At 45.6% G+C, this 16328-nt stretch overlaps 1 pseudogene; it reads left to right on the top strand.

Annotated features, from left to right (window-relative positions):
• Window positions 1–15151: 15151 nt before the first annotated feature.
• On the top strand, window positions 15152–16024 carry LOC123401023 (annotated as a pseudogene).
• Window positions 16025–16328: the final 304 nt, after the last annotated feature.

Below are 16328 nucleotides of genomic sequence, written 5' to 3'. Positions count from 1 at the left end.
TGAGAGCACTCTACATTATCGAGTTTGTAGGTGTGAGTGGTGGCTTTGGGTGGACTGATGTATACTCTTGTTAGACCTTTGTGAAATAATTAATAAAATGGCTGCATGCATTGATTGATGCAGAGGCCGGGGGTTTAACCTCCTTTTCTAAAAAAATTCACGAAAATGAGAATTTATGTCTCTGTCCTCTCTTTTTAAGGGTAAAAGGGAATTTCATTACTCAAGGATGCATATCAGCCATAGCCGTTTTTCGAATGTCATCTACACCCTAATCCAACCACACCGCAGTGTATGGGGTACAACATCCATACATAACAAGTGCATGACTAACTTTATTCTACGATCGAGTAATATGCACAAAACAAATATCCCTAGAATTGGTTGCAGCCAGCCTTTGGACCTCTTCGACGAGCACACGATACTTTGAGCAATCACCAAACGATGTCTTCACGTCGCCACTACTTCAGCAATATCCAACTCTACCATGGTGGGATGATCCGTCCGGTGAAGGGCCAACGCTAGACCCTCCATTTAGGCCGCTTATCGCATGTGAGGATTTCCTTGCATGCAGTATAGATGAGCTCTCCTCGATCATTGTGAAGCACCATTGCACCGCAGGGGCGCTTCTAGCAGATACATGGCTACCATCAGTGTTCAGCTTCATCTAGTCCGGTGGAGGGGGCACCCTACGCAACTCTTCTCTCTATCCTTCTTTTGAGTGAGTACTCGGAGTTCCAACGTGCAAAGCCATTTTACACTTTCCGAGATCTCCGTGGGGGTATTGTTGGATGCTGAGCAAGGAATTGATGTAACCTTGGAGGAATCTGCGAGAAGCTTCAAGTGGAGGAGGAGCCTTTCCATGTGGAATTTCATTGCAAACATACCACACACCACTAGTGGGGACAGGGCCTTTAGCCCCGGTCCGTAAGGGGCTTTAGTCCCGGTTCACCAACCGGGACTAAAGGGGCGGGACTAAAGGCCTAACTAACCTTTAGTCCCGGCCCTGTTACAAGCCGGGTTTAAAGGTGCTCCACGTGGGCGCCTCGTAGCGCCCCAGGGGCAGGACCTTTAGTCCCGGTTCGTTACACGGGCCGGGACTAAAGAGTTTCAGATTTTGCTTATTTTTGGGTTTTTTTTAATGAAATTATTTTTGGGTTTTAGGGTTTTAGGGTTTAGGTGTTCGGGAGATTAACGTGATGCCTCGTTTGGTGTTCGGGAATTAGTTTTCATATAATTTAAATAGAAATAATTATGCATATATATATATTAGGTTAACTTATCTTACAAGCGAGCATATATATACAATTATATGGAGATCTGAATTATCGGGACTAGAGCCCGTCTATTCGATTACATGGACGAACATCAGTAATAGCCCCTAGCTACACTAAATCGTCCTTTGTCATATATAGCTTCCGTCCTCAGAAAGGTCGCAAGCTCCTCTGCAACAGCAATTGCGCGTTGCTTTGGTAGGACCTTCGTCGTCATGGCCGTGTGCTATATAAGAAGAGGAGATGAATATGAATATCAATCATGATAACAAAGAATGACGGGTAAAAATAGGGGTGTGAATGTTCATTGCTTACGTCGAATCTGTGATCCTTGTGCTCAGAGGTAAACGTGCGAATGGTCTCGCAAACATAGTATCCGCATAGATGCGTTCCCCGTGGCTGCTGGTCGCACTTTACGAGAATAGAATATATATAATCAAAATAATAATCTAGCATCATAAATGTATTGAAAATAGAAGTATATCATACTACTACTTACCTGAGCCGCTCTAAAGGTCAGCTTCTCATGCTCGATACCGGGAGTCACGCACTTGAACCGCTTCCAAACCCTGCCCGACAAGGATAATGATTTGCTAAGTTTTTCATTAATTGATATATCAGAAAATCATCGAAAGAGACCATTAGAGCGCAAGAATGATTGAAATTACCCTTGGGGGATGTCCTGCAGGTTTGGAACTGTTCCAAGGGTCTCGATAATGGGTCGAAGGCATCAACTCTTCCCTTATCAATTTGAATGTCCAACAAAATCCAATGAAATCTGCACATGTATATATATATACATATATATGGGTGTCAGTAACTTATCAATTACACTTATAAGTGAATGGACACAACAGAGTAAAGACCCTCACCTGAAGTTGTATGGAAACAGTATGTGGTCACAGAAATTTTCATCTGTTAGAAACCTTAGAAGGTTTTCCTCCGTCTCCTTGGGATAATTAGTTAGCGTTGCTATATGTATTTTATCTGGGTCAATAAAGCCAATATTTAGGATGCTCTTACTTTTACAATTCAGAATCTTCATTCTGCACAATAGAGTACAAGTTATATATAGACAATGAATTGAAATAACTAAACAAGTTATATGTAGACAACGAATTGAAAAACTTACAGACAATAGCAACTCATAAGCGATTTGTCGAGGGCATCGCCATTGTACATCTGGAGAGTTCATCAAAGTCGATATGGATTTGTTCGGGGCGGCCGTAGTACTCTTGTGGGACACTCAGCACGATCAATGTTCTCCCATTCTTTGATTCACTTAAGTACCATTGATGCAAGTAACGCATATTTGTTGGGAGATCATCTTTGCTGACCAAAGGCTCACCCATGAAAAACTGTGGCTTAGGGGCTACCACAGCCTTGGGTATCCTGTCGTCTTGGGAAGCCAGCAAATCTTGAACCGAGACACCACATGCAGCCGCCAACTCCTTTGCTCTTTCAAAAGCTATCCCCTGCACCGGAGGGGGAACATTCTCGGTTAACACCTTGAGGGGTGGGATAGACTGTTTGGCCTGTTGTCCAAGCTGAGGAACGTCTGATTTTTTCTTGCTTGTAGTTGAACTTGATTTGCTCCCACTTGCACTTGCACGTGATCTGCTCCTTTTCACTTCCTTCAGCAATGTGCGTGTATAGTCATCAGGCTTATGGTGTAAGTCATACTGTGATGGAAGGGTCGTGAAGTATTTTGCAAATGCTATTTGCTTCTCAGTGTATTCCGGGCGGGGCTCGGGTTCCTTCTTTTTCATCTGCGCATCATGATGTTCCTTTGCTATCCTGGCGTTTTCCTCGGGGGTACGATCATAAGGTCTGATAGGAATATTAGCATGACGTACCTTTGGGAGCGGCGACCGTTTGCCCTTTGGGGTGCTCTGTGGCTTAGGAATCGTCGGCGGAGCGTTCTTGGTGGCACGCTCCCGCTTAGTATCCGGAGCGGGCGGCGGCGGAGACGGACGACCCAAGTCCGGCGGCGGTGATCGAGATGGACTCGTGTTGTGCTGGCCGACGTCATGTGGAGGGCTTGCACGTGATCTGCTCTTTTTCACTTCCTTCTGCAATGTGCATGTATAGTCATCAAGCTTATGGTGTAAGTCATACTGTGATGGAAGGGTCGTGAATTATTTTGCAAATGCTATTTGCTTCTCGGTGTATTCCGGGCGGGGCTCGGGTTCCTTCTTTTTCATCTGCGCATCATGATGTTCCTTTGCTATCCTGACGTTTTCCTCGGGGGTACGATCATAAGGTCTAATAGGAAGATTAGCATGACGTACCTTTGGGAGGGGCGACCGTTTGCGCTTTGGGGTGCTCTGTGGCTTAGGAATCGTCGGCGGAGCGTTCTTGGTGGCACGCTCCCGCTTAGTATCCGGAGCGGGCGGCGGCGGAGACGGACGACCCAAGTCCGGCGGCGGTGATCGAGATGGACTCGTGTTGTGCTGGCCGACGTCATGTGAAGGGCTTGGAGGTAATGGAGGTGTAGGTGACCTGCGATGACTCAGAGGCGGTGTTGTCCTTGGGGCCGAGCCTGGAAGCTTGATGTAGTTCTTGTCCCATAGGATGACTCCACCCAGTACTTCTCCGAGTGTCCTCTCATCTTCGGGTCCAGCTATGTCGAGCTCCATATCATTAAACCCCGTCATGATTTCATCCACCTCGACTTTATCAAAGCCAGCTGGAATCTCACGGCCATGCCAGCGTGCATCAGGGCCAGAAGGTAAAGCTTGTCCGACGGCCACCTTCATGGATATGTTCTTGAATTCCTGATGGAGTTCACATGATGTTGACTCCTTGATTCCATCCACGGGGTAGCCGGGACCGCCCTCTATCATTCTTCGTTCATCGTCGGGCGGGGCCTCAGATTCAGCTACGCTGCTTTTCCGCTTAGATGGGGCGCCGGTAATATCAAGTGCAGGATCTTCCTGGTGCGGTACTCCTCTAAGCTCATCAATTTGCTTCTGTTGCTCGTTAATCCTGGCAAGCAACTGGTTGAACTTGTCATTCTCCTCATCATGCTGCCGCTTCTTTGCTCTCTCTCGGCTTCTGTAAGTGTCTTGGTCTCTGGCAAACCCAAGCCACCACGGGTAAGAAGGACCGAAGCCTCGCGTTCGTCCTCCATGTTCGTCATTGCCGAGGACCAGTGTCAGCAAATCTTTATCTCTATCTGCAGTGAACTTTCTTTGTCCCTCCTTAATTTCTTTCACTATCCTTTTCCAATTCTCCCTGGGTATCCTAAGATCGTCATTGCAGATGAGGTCCCCTGTTGTTTCATCGTACGACCCACCATGCGCAAGGAACCAATTTCTTGCTCTCAATTCCCACTCATCACGGAGTGGTTCAGGTACGATGCCTTTATCTATCAGATCTTGCTCTTTCTTATCCCACTTTGGGATGGCAGTCTCATAGCCCCCTGGCCCCAGCTTGTGGTGATATTTCTTCTTGTTGGCATTTATCTTGTTCTTTTCTGATAATGCCTGGGAATCTTCTGACTCCTTGTACTCTTGAAATTCCTTCCAGTGATTCGCCTGCTTGGCTAGATACCCCTCGAATACTGGCACTTTCTTTGTCTTCAGATAGTTTTTCCATAGCTTCTTCTTCGAGCTACGGAACAGTTCGGCCATCTTCTTTAGAGTCCACTGCTTGACTTTGGCCCTCAGTTTGTCTGCGGCGTCTTCATTCTCACATTCTGGCAGGTTGAAATGTGACATGAGATCATTCCAAAGATTACCTTTGTACCTTTCGGCGACATAGTCACTATCGGCTGCCCCTTTGCGCTTGTTCCACTCCCGAACGCTGATCGGGACGTGATCCCTAACGAGAACTCCGCATTGCTTCTTGAATGTGTCAGCAGCATTCTTAGGAAGCTTGGGTTCGCCCGTAGGCATTATCACCTCAAAGGTGTAATGCCTCCGTGCATCCAACTTTCTAGTCGGGCCTCGTTTCGTAGATTTGCTCGATGTGGAGGCCTAAGAGGGAGAAACATTCGTCAAATGAATGTATATGTATACAATATAGAGCTATCTCCAATATTTTTCACATATTACAAGTGATTGTCGAACTTCATATGTATACCTCGCCGGACTTTATTATTTCTTCACCGGCTTCTCCACCGGCTTCTCCATCAGTGGAGCTATCACCTTCTCCGTCATTGGACCTATCTCCTGCCCCATCGGCTTCATCTTCGTGTCGCTCGACCTCCATTCCATATCCGGAGTCGTTTAGATATGACGTCGGAGATTCAGCTGGTTCAACGTCGGGGCCGTCTTTGATTATATCTTCGAGAAGTTCTTCCTCTTCGAGGTTCCTGATATGTGGATCCATAGTTCTGCAAAAAACGGACATTTGATTAACTAATAAACTAACAAACTATATAAGAGGGGTTGGAAACTTCGAAGTGTCGTTTTATATAGGAAGACCTTTAGTCCCGGGTCTTGGCTAGAACCTAAACTCTAAAATACCAGCCAGGCGGAGCCCAGTCCCGGACACTTAAGCATATACAATAGCAAAATTAAACTAGTTCTATTAATTTTCTTGCTAAAAATAAACTATTAACACTTAAGCATATACAATAGCAAAATTAAACTATTAACACTTAAGCATATACAATAGAAAAATTAAGCAATAATCTAAGAAACACTATTAACACTTAAGCATATACACTATACAATAGCAAAATTAAATGACAAAAAAATATTTCTTCTTCTTGTAACCCTAAACTAATTTTTCCTCTTCTTCTATTTCTCCTCTTCTTCTACTTCTACTTCTCCTCTTCTTCTACTACTTCTCCTCTCCTCTTCTTCTCCTCTCCTCCTCTTCTTATTCTCCTTTTTCTTCTTTTCTTCTCCTCCTCTTCTTATTTTCCTTTTTCCTAATTCTACATATTACTAACCCTAATAATCTAGCACAAACCTAATAACAATAGGAATTAAATGACAAAAAAAATCTTTTTTTCTTTTCTTCCCTTTTTCTTCCTTTCTTCTCCTTTTTCTTCCTTTCTTCTCCTTTTTCTTCCTTTCTTTCCTTTTTCTTCTTTTCTTCTCCTTTTTCTTCTTTTCTTCTCTCCTTTCCTTTTTCTTCCTTTCTTCTCCTTTTTCTTCCTTTCTTCTCATTTTTCTTCCTTTCTTCTCCTTTTTCTTCCTTTCTTCTCCTTTTTCTTCTTTTCTTCTCCTTTTTATTCTTTGCTTGTGCTGGCCGGAGTGTTGGGGATGAGGGGGTGTGGGGCTTACCGGCCGGAGGTGTCGATGGCGCGCGGCGAGGAGGACGGCGGTGCGCGGCGAGGAGGGCAGCGCGCGGCGAGGTAGGCCGACGGCGGCGAGCAGGACGACGGTGACGGCGAGGAGGACGGCAGGCGGCGGCGAGCAGGACGGCGGGCAGCCTGACGGCTTCGTCGAGTTCGTCGCTAGTTGTGCCGCGTCGGGCAGGAGAACGAGAGGAAGAAGAAGAGAAATGGACGATTTGGGTTCGAAATTTTCTAACTCCCGCTTATACAGGTGAATCTTTAGTCCCGGTTCGGGGCTCGATCCGGGACTAAAGACCCCTTTAGTCCCGGGTGGAGCCACGACCCGGGACTAAAGGCCCTTTTTCGGCAGACCAAAAGGCGGGAAGCAGGGGCCTTTAGTCCCGGTGCGTGGCTCGAACCGGGACTAAAGACACCCTTTAGTCCCGGGTGGAGCCACGACCCGGGACTAAAGGCCCTTTTTCGGCAGACCAGAAGGCGGGAAGTAGGGGCCTTTAGTCCCGGGGCGTGGCAAGAACCGGGACTAAAGTGTTGCCTATATAAACCCTCGCCCCTGCCCACCATATCCCCTGTTTTTGGTTGTTGAAGTGTGACCATGCCATGCTCTTGCCACTATAGTTCATGCACATGACGTGTTCGATGAAATGCCCGAGCCACTCTACTTAAGCTTTCTCCTCTCCAAGCTCGACCTCCAAGCTCCATTTTCCTTAATATTTGTCTAGGTTTGGCCGTGCACCAACTGCACAAGTGTTTTAAAGGGTTAGCTACTTCATCCTTTCATTTGTCACTGCTAGTGTAGCTCATTTCAAATGCTCAAATTAACTTCTTAGAGTCTGCACATGCGTAGGGTGTCGTCCCGTGCCCGTCCTCACCATTGTCGATCGCCCCGTGCCGATCTGGTCGCGAGCACCACCGTGGTGAGCCTCTTGTTCTTATCTTCTTTTTAAAATAAAAAAATCTTACTTGTATGATTTAGATACATACTTGTATAAATTACTCACTTTCATTATTTTTTGTTATTATATAGTGCGATGATTTTGGTATCCGCCTCCGTCGGCCCTCGTCATGTATATGATTCGGATGTGGTATATATTATCTTTTATAACTATTTGTTTTATTTAGTGTTTATGACAATTATGACGACCAATGTGACATATATTTTTTTAATCTAGGAGGTATGTGAACCGGAAATTCCAACCCACATAAAAATTCTTGTCAAGCAGTTAAATTTGGTTGAAAAAGAAAACAAATACTTGAAGAAAAAATTGAAAATAATTGAGGATAAGAATATGGAACTCGAGTTGCATGTCGCCGATGTCATCGATGATCGCAAGATGAAGATCGATGCGATGCGGTTCAAGATGGGTGCAATGCGCTTGAAGATGGATGAAATGCGCTTGAAGATTAGGAATATTAGAAAATATGCCATTGATAAAGAGGCTTGGTATCATTATGCTGTTGGGTCAATTGTTACCTTAGTTGCGATTTTGATCGCGTTTGTTGTTGCATTTAAATGTTTTACATAGTTGTATGTTGTTTTATGAGAGAACTTTATGTATTTATTTTTTGCAATAATAACATTTGATCACTACTGTTCTTTGGCTTTAATGTGATGATGAACTTGTATTAATTTGGTCATATGTTCTGCAATGGTTTTTTGAGCTAGTTGACCCTGAAATTGAAAAGCACTACAAATGAACTCTGAAAATGTTGAAAGTTGGCATGCTATCATCATTTCACCCACATAGCATGTGTTAAAAAGTTGAGAGGGCTACGACAAAAACTGGATGCACTTCGTGTACAAAACGGACAATCTCTCTCGAAGTATCAGGGTTTCGAACGAGAACTCATCTCTTACAAAGGGATTTCATTTTTTTGAACTTATTTGAACTCCATACTTTTTGTGTGTTCAAAATGCACCATTCAAAGGCACATCACAAAATTTCAACAATTTCTGACTTCATTTGGTATATTTCATGCATTTACTTATTTTTTTTGAGCTAGTTGACTCTGAAATTGAAAAGCACTACCAATGAACTCTGAAAATGTTGAAAGTTGGCATGCTATCATCATTTCACCCACATAGCATGTGTTAAAAAGTTGAGAGGGCTACGACAAAAACTGGATGCACTTCGTGTACAAGACGGACAATCTCTCTTGAAGTATCAGGGTTTCGAACGAGAACTCATCTCTTACATGGATACTATGAAAATGAAAAGTGTTTGAAATTTAGTACATTCCATACATGCATTACATAAAAGGTTTAATACATTATTACATTATTGCACCAATATTCCTATCTATTATTTCTGTTTTCTTCTGGGTCGTAGCCATGGAGAATCTTCATCATTCACTAGGATGCTTGGGTCAGTTTTCACTTTGAACGACGGAATTTCATGAAACTTATTATAATCTTCTGACATGTCTGTCTTGTCATCTACCCCACGATGTTTCTTTTCCCTGAAAGAACTATGTGGCGTTTTGGCTCATCGGACGATATCTTTTTTTGTTGATTTCTTTTTCTCGTTTTTGTAGACATGTCCTTCACATAGAAAACCTGAGCGACATCATTGGCTAGGACAAATGGTTCGTCCATGTACGCAAGATTGTTGAGATCCACTATTGTCATGTCGTACTTTTGGTCTACAACTACCCCGCCTCCTGTCAGCTTCACCCATTTGCACCGAAACAAAGGGATCTTAAAAGTAGGTCCATAGTCAAGTTCCCATATCTCCTCTATGTACCCGTAATATGTTTCCAAACAGTGCCCATTCTCGTCTGTTGCATCAAAGCGGACACCACTATTTTGGTTGGTGCTCTTTTTATCTTGGGCAACCGTGTAAAATGTATTCCCATTTATCGCATACCCTTGGAAAGTACATATAGTCGAAGATGGTGGCCTGGCCAAACAGTACAGCTCATCTCCAACGGTGTCGTCATTCATGAGATGTGTCTGCAACCAACTGCCGAAAGTCTTCTCGTGTTCCTCTTTAATCCAAGAGTCAGCCTTCCCCGGGTTTTCGGAGCGTAGAATATTCTTGTGTCTCACGATATACAGAGCCACCACGGTGGAATTGTGTAGAACTGTGTAGTGTGCTTGAGAGAAAGAATGCCCGTCCATACATACTTTTGCTTTCCTTCCTAGTGTGCCTTTTCCTGTCAGCCTACCCTCATACCGAGATTCAGGAACACCAATCGGCTTAAGGTCAGGAAGAAAGTCCACACAAAACTCAATGACCTCCTCTGTTCCATAGCCCTTGGAGATGCTTCCTTCTGGCCTAGCACGGTTATGAACATATTTCTTTAAGACTCCCATGAACCTCTCGAAGGGGAACATATTGTGTAGAAACACAGGACCGAGAATTCTAATCTCTTCGACTAGGTGAACTAGGAGGTGTGTCATTATATTGAAGAAGGATGGCGGGAACAACAACTCAAAGCTGACCAGACATTGGACCACATCAATCTGTAACCCTGATAGACTTTCTCGATCGATTACCTTCTGAGAAATTGCATTGAGGAATGCACATACCTTCACAATTGCCAGGAGAACATTTTCCGGTAGAATTCCCCTCAATGCAAACGGAAGCAATTGCGTCATAAGCACGTGGCAGTCATGAGACTTTAGGTTTTGGAATTTTTTGTCTTTCATATTTACGATTCCCTTTATATTCGACGAGAAGCTAGTCGGGACCTTGATACTGAAAAGGACTTCAAAGAAGATTTCCTTCTCTTCCTTAGTAAGAGCGTAGCTGGCACGCCCTTGAAACTGCCCTGGATGCATGCCATCTCTTCCTTTATGACGTTCCTGGTCCTCCCGTGCTTCCGGTGTATCTTTTGACTTCCCATACAAGCCCAGGAAGCCTAGAATAGTCACATAGAGATTCTTCGTCAGGTGCATCACGTCGATTGCCGAGCGGACCTCATGGACTTCCCAGTAGGGTAGCTCCCAAAATATATATTTCTTCTTCCACATGGGTACGCGGTTATCAGGCCGTTAGGAACAGGTTGGCTGCCAGGACCCTTTCCAAAGATTACTTTTAAATCTTTGACCATATCAAATACTTCAGCACCAGTACGGATGATAGGCTTCCCCCGGGGTTCTGCCTTGCCATTGAAATGCTTGCCTTTTTTCTTTAAGGGATGCTTGGGCAGAAGAAAACGACGATTGTACGGATACACATTCTTCCTACATTTGTCCAGATATATACTTTCTGTCTGATCCAAACAGTGTGTGCATGCATTGTATCCCTTGTTTGACTGTCCTGAAATGTTACTAAGAGCAGGCCAATTATTGATGGTTACGAAAAGCAACGCTCGGAGGTCAAATTCCTCTTGTTTGTGCTCGTCCCACACATGTACACCTGGTTCGGCCCACAACTGTAAAAGTTCATCAACTAATGGCCTTAGGTACACATAAATATCGTTGTCGGGTTGCTTTGGACCTTGGATAAGCACTGGCATCATAATGAACTTTCGCTTCATGCACAACCAAGGAGGAAGGTTGTAGATACATAGAGTAACGGGCCAGGTGCTGTGACTGCAACTCTGCTCCCCAAAAGGATTCATGCCATCTGTACTCAGACCTAACCATAAGTTCCTTGCGTCAGCTGCAAATCTCGGGAACTCTCTCTCGATTTTTCTCCACTGCCGACCATCAGCGGTGTGCCTCAACTTATCGTCTTTCATACGATCTTCCATGTGCCATCGCAACAACTTCGCATGATCTTTATTTCTGAACAGATGTTTCAACCGTGGTATTATAGGAGCATACCACATCACCATGGCAGGAACCCTCTTCCTGGGTGGCTCGCCCTCAATATCACCAGGGTCATCTTTTCTGATCTTATACCGCAATGCAGTGCATACCGGACATTTATCCATATTCTCGTACTTCTCACCGCGGTAGAGGATGCAGTCATTAGGGCATGCATGTATCTTCTGCACGTCTAATCCTAGAGGGCAGACAAGCTTCTTTGCTTCGTACGTGCTGGCGGGCAATTCGTTCTTTCTTGGAAGCATCTTCTTCATCAGTACCAGCAACTTTTCGAATGACGAGTCATTCACACCGGTCTCTGCCTTCCACTTCAGCAATTCCAGTGTGCTACCCAGCTTCTTCTGGCCATCTTCACAAGTTGGGTACAACAATTTGTTGTGGTCCTGTAACATCTGCTCGAACTGCAACCTCTCCTTTTCTGTGTCGCAACCTCGCCGTGCATCAGAAATGACCCGGCCAAGATCATCAGCGGGCTCATCTGGTTCCCGTTCTTCATCCTGATCTTCTTCTTCATTGTCTTCCATTGCAGTATCAGCATACTCAGGGAACATAGATCGGTAGTTGTCATCATCGTTCTCTTCTTCTTCATCGTCGTCTTCCATCATAACCCCTCTTTCTCCGTGCTTGGTCCAAACATTATAGCCCGACATAAAACCGGACCGAAGCAGGTGGCTCTGAATTACTCTTGAGGAAGTGTAATCCTTCTCATTCCGACATTCAACACATGGACAAAACATATAGCCACCACCATGCTTGTTCGCATTGGCTGCATCTCGAAAAGAATGCACGCCTTCTCTGTAAGCGGTTGTGCGTCGATCACCGTACATCCATGGATGGCTCATCTGTGTTATACGACAGTATATCAAATACAATCACGATCCTAAAAATTATTACCGCACGGTCTAAACGAGGAAATATAGTTGCTAACCTTTTAGAATAAGTAGAAATAAAGAGGAAGAGGTTTAAGCGTGGCTCAGGCATCTCATATCGTAGTTGTGTTCGGTGAACTGAAGCGGCATCGCTCTAACACACATTTCAACAAACACCTCTAGTGCATAAAAAAAGTGGAGAGCAAGCACCCACCCACAATCCTCCATCCAAGAAAAATGCAAGGAAGAGGGGAGAGGGGGGGTGTGCTATATATAGGCAGAGGACTTTAGTCCCGGTTTGAGACACAAACCGGGACTAAATGTGGCGCACATGCGGGTTGCACACCGTGTAGCCCTTTAGTCCCGGTTTGGGACACGAACCGGGACTAAAGGGTCCTTATGGGCCGGGACTAAAGCCTCGAGGGAGGCATTGGGAATTGGGGCGACGTGGCCGGGCCTTTAGTCCCGGCCCAGAGGCAGGCCGGGACTAAAGGGTCCAGGCCAAAGGCCCGTTTTCCACTAGTGCACACCACATGGTGATGAGCACTACCATGCGAACCGTTTCGAATCGGGGGTCAAGAAGTGCGAAGAGCCACTGAGGAGCATTGTTGCATATATTTTCCACCTTTGGAATGTGCCAATCCTGCGCCATGGCATGCCACAATTCGCTCGCTAGGGGGGGGGGCTGCACATCGCGTGGAAACCATCCTCTCGTTCCACACTGCAAAGCAAGTTTAAAAAAATGTCATATGGCCATTGTGCATGTTTGGGGGTAGTGCAGGCTACGAAACGTGTCCTAAGTAGTACCGTGCATATCACTTTGCATCTATGAGTGGCGTGCATAGCAAGTTTAAAAAACATGTATGTTTAAACTTTGTTGTTGAGCTTCTAATAGATTTGTACACCCTTATTTGATTTATTAGCCATACATTGTTATGTATATGGTTTGGGGTAGTATTGAAGAGTACCACAACACCATCCTGGGAGTCTCATCAAGCCACGCCCAAGGCTCTCTTGGGCACAGTTGGGGTACCATCCAAGACCAATGCAACCGATCGTCATGTTCTATTGATCAAGTCAACCATGTACCGCCAAGTGGTTTGCAAATCTTAGATTATGGGTCAATCATCCAATACATATTCAAGAAATGCAACAAGTCACAAGTCATTCACATTGCATCATTGCTGCAAAGAACTTTGTTAAAATGAGAAGTCGATTAGGATAAACTCAAAGGCCACACCCAGTAGATCAAGGATACACATATTTGTTGAAAGAAGATGAGGAGGACGATCAAACCCCCAACAAGAGGCCAGATGGTAATAAGATTGCAAAAGAGAATAAGAGGAGAGGATCCTTCGGCGACACCTACAAAGAATAGCGTGTGGAAATGATTGAGACCAAGAAAGCCTTGTTCGCCGTACACAAAGAAGAAAAGGCGGCGAGACAAGAAATGAAGGTCATGGTTAGTGGCCAAAGAGAAGAAGTTCAAGACGGAGGAGCAAAGGCTTGCACTCGAGGAGGATATGCTAGTGAAAGACAGGAATACCAAAGAATGTGATATCACATGAAGCCAACAAAAATAGATGAACAACAAAAAAATTGAAAGCTCAGTTGTGAAGAGATCTTGACCCAAATAGAGGTTTCTATTCGTAATGTAGGTGGTGGCCATGTGGATGGTGATGGTGGTGGTGGTTGTCATGTGGATAGCGATGGTGGCCATAGAGATGGTGATGGACACGGAGGATATGGTGATGGTCGCCATGTGGATGGTGGTGGATTTCGAGGTGGTGATGGAGGTGATTATGATTTCTTTGATGGTGATGGTCTTTTGAGTTCGTCGTGCATGCCTTGATTGAGCTCGATCCCTCACATTGGACATGCTATGTTGTGATGATTTTGGATCAAACTTGATGACGTGGTACTTTTTGGATGAATAATATGCATGTTTTAATTTGAATTGCTCGATACATGCACTATATGCATGTTCATGTTTTATTTGTTGTCCATTGCCGAATTTTAACTATTCAAATGATTGATGATGTAGCCTGTAATTGTTTGAAATGTACTTATGTGACAAGGCAAAAATAATTGAGAAAAAATGTAGGGACTTCAATATATATAGGAGCTCTACGGTTAGAAACAACCACACTTTAACTCCTTAAACTATCCTTCTCTAAACCAGTAAATGTGCATGTGCAATGCATTGTTAATACTATTAGGCAACATATCGCACACAGGTATTAGGTAGGATATTATTTGCAAGTTAGTTATATGATTGGCCATATGTTCATATCATATCAATTACACACTAAACATATTGAGCGCTCGCCATTGGAGCAGTCTAGGTCATTGTATGAACCTGGCTTGATGGTTGAGATCCGCAACTTGCTATGATGCTATCGGATCACGCTGTGATGTTCCGGCCCCACTCAACAGAATCCATGTTCTCGTCTAACCCATGCAGCAGTGAAGACAAAAAAATGCACGAGAAAGAGATGTCCTACATCAGTACATGGATGGCCATTATATCATATGGAACTCCCGCCGATGCATGGATGCAGTGCCTCTGGCGTCAGGACCGTGCCCAGGGGAAAAGCTGGACAGCTCCCTTCACTGTGGGCGGCGTAGGCTGCCATCTTTGGACGTGTCTAATGGCGGCCTTTGTCCGGTGGCTCAGGGGACTGTTTACCATGATGAACAAGGCTGCAAAGCAGTTGTACGTATGTGTCTGTGGCATCTTGCACTGTGTTTTGCCTGCACACCGTAGAGATCTGATGCCGTGAGGTGGTAGAGCAGCGTAAAGCACTCTAGCTTTATGGAGTACACAACTAGAGAGACTTGAATATCAATTATTCAGAAAAATGACCTCAGCCGAATAAGACATGGACAGATAAAAATAAGGACAACTTCATCGAACCAAACAAAACAGACATAGATTTTGTCCGTTTTGTATACGTTTCGGTCGCCTGTTCGCTTAGCGGACATGGGACAGATACGGTGAACACCCAACGCGCGAACGAAAAAGCGGACAGAGCGGACCCTCGCGCCGCACCTCCTCCTCCCTCGCGCCGCACCTCCTCCTCCCTCGCGCCGCCCTCCTCGCGCCGTCCCTCGAGAGACAAAGAGAGGTAGAGATCTTACATCTCGCCTCGCCTCGCCTCTCTCTATTGGATCGCACTGGATCTTCCCTCGCCTCGCCTCTCTCTGTCGCATCCGTGCCGGATCGCGCTAGATCTCCCGTGGGCGGGCGGCGGTAGCACCCGCGCCGCCGGACAGCCACAAGAAGGCGGTAGCACCCGCATCCGCAAGATGTTCAAGGACTGCTAGGCCACCAAGTCCATCCTCCATGGCTACGGTGTGCGCATCGACAAGCGTGACATGTCGCTGCACGGCGGGTTCAAGGACGAGCTGCACGCCTCGCTGGGCTGTGACGACAGGCTGCCCCAGGTGTTCGTTCACGGCGAGCACCTGGGCAGCGCCAAGGACGTCCGCCGCCTGCACGAGGCCGGGGAGCTGTCCGGGGCGCTGGAGGTCTGCGAGATGGTGCTACCAACCGTGGGCTGCAAAGGCGCCACGCTGGAGGCGTGCTTCGGGTGCGGCGGCATCTGGTTCGTGCCGTGCGCGGTGACGGAGATCCCTTGGCGAGTGCGACGGGCGCAGTCAGTAATAAGTGGGACCACGGGCGGACACGAGCAGCCGACAGCGGTTGACGAGAGCGTCCGCTTGCGTCCACCTCATATCCATTTCTTCCCATTTTTGCGTCAAGTTTGGGTCGGGACGGCGGACAAGCATACAGCAGGTAGACACATGCGTCCGTTTGGATCATCCCGTTGGACCAGATTTTGTGTTTGGATGACCCAAACGGACAAAATGGATCGTTGCGTTGGGTTGCTCTAATATTGTCTTACAATAAATGATGCCTTTATTCATTGATAATGTAGCGTTAAAGGGATACAAACACAACATACACACCTAGGGTCTATATGATTAAGAGCATCTAAAGCCGCAACTGGTCATGCCTCAAATCTATTCGTCCATGTCCAATTCTTTTATATTTTATTTCCTAGATTCATTTAAAATCATGCAAAATGAATAATCGTTGTCGAAGATGGCTTGAGCCATCTGCGTCAGAGCCTGAGCCACGTACGTCGCCTCCTCCA

Source organism: Hordeum vulgare, chromosome 1H (assembly GCF_904849725.1).
Source record: "Hordeum vulgare subsp. vulgare chromosome 1H, MorexV3_pseudomolecules_assembly, whole genome shotgun sequence".
Classification (NCBI taxonomy): Eukaryota; Viridiplantae; Streptophyta; class Magnoliopsida; order Poales; family Poaceae; genus Hordeum; species Hordeum vulgare.
Note: the sequence above shows the minus strand (reverse complement) of the source record. Positions and strands in the feature narration are given on the sequence as shown.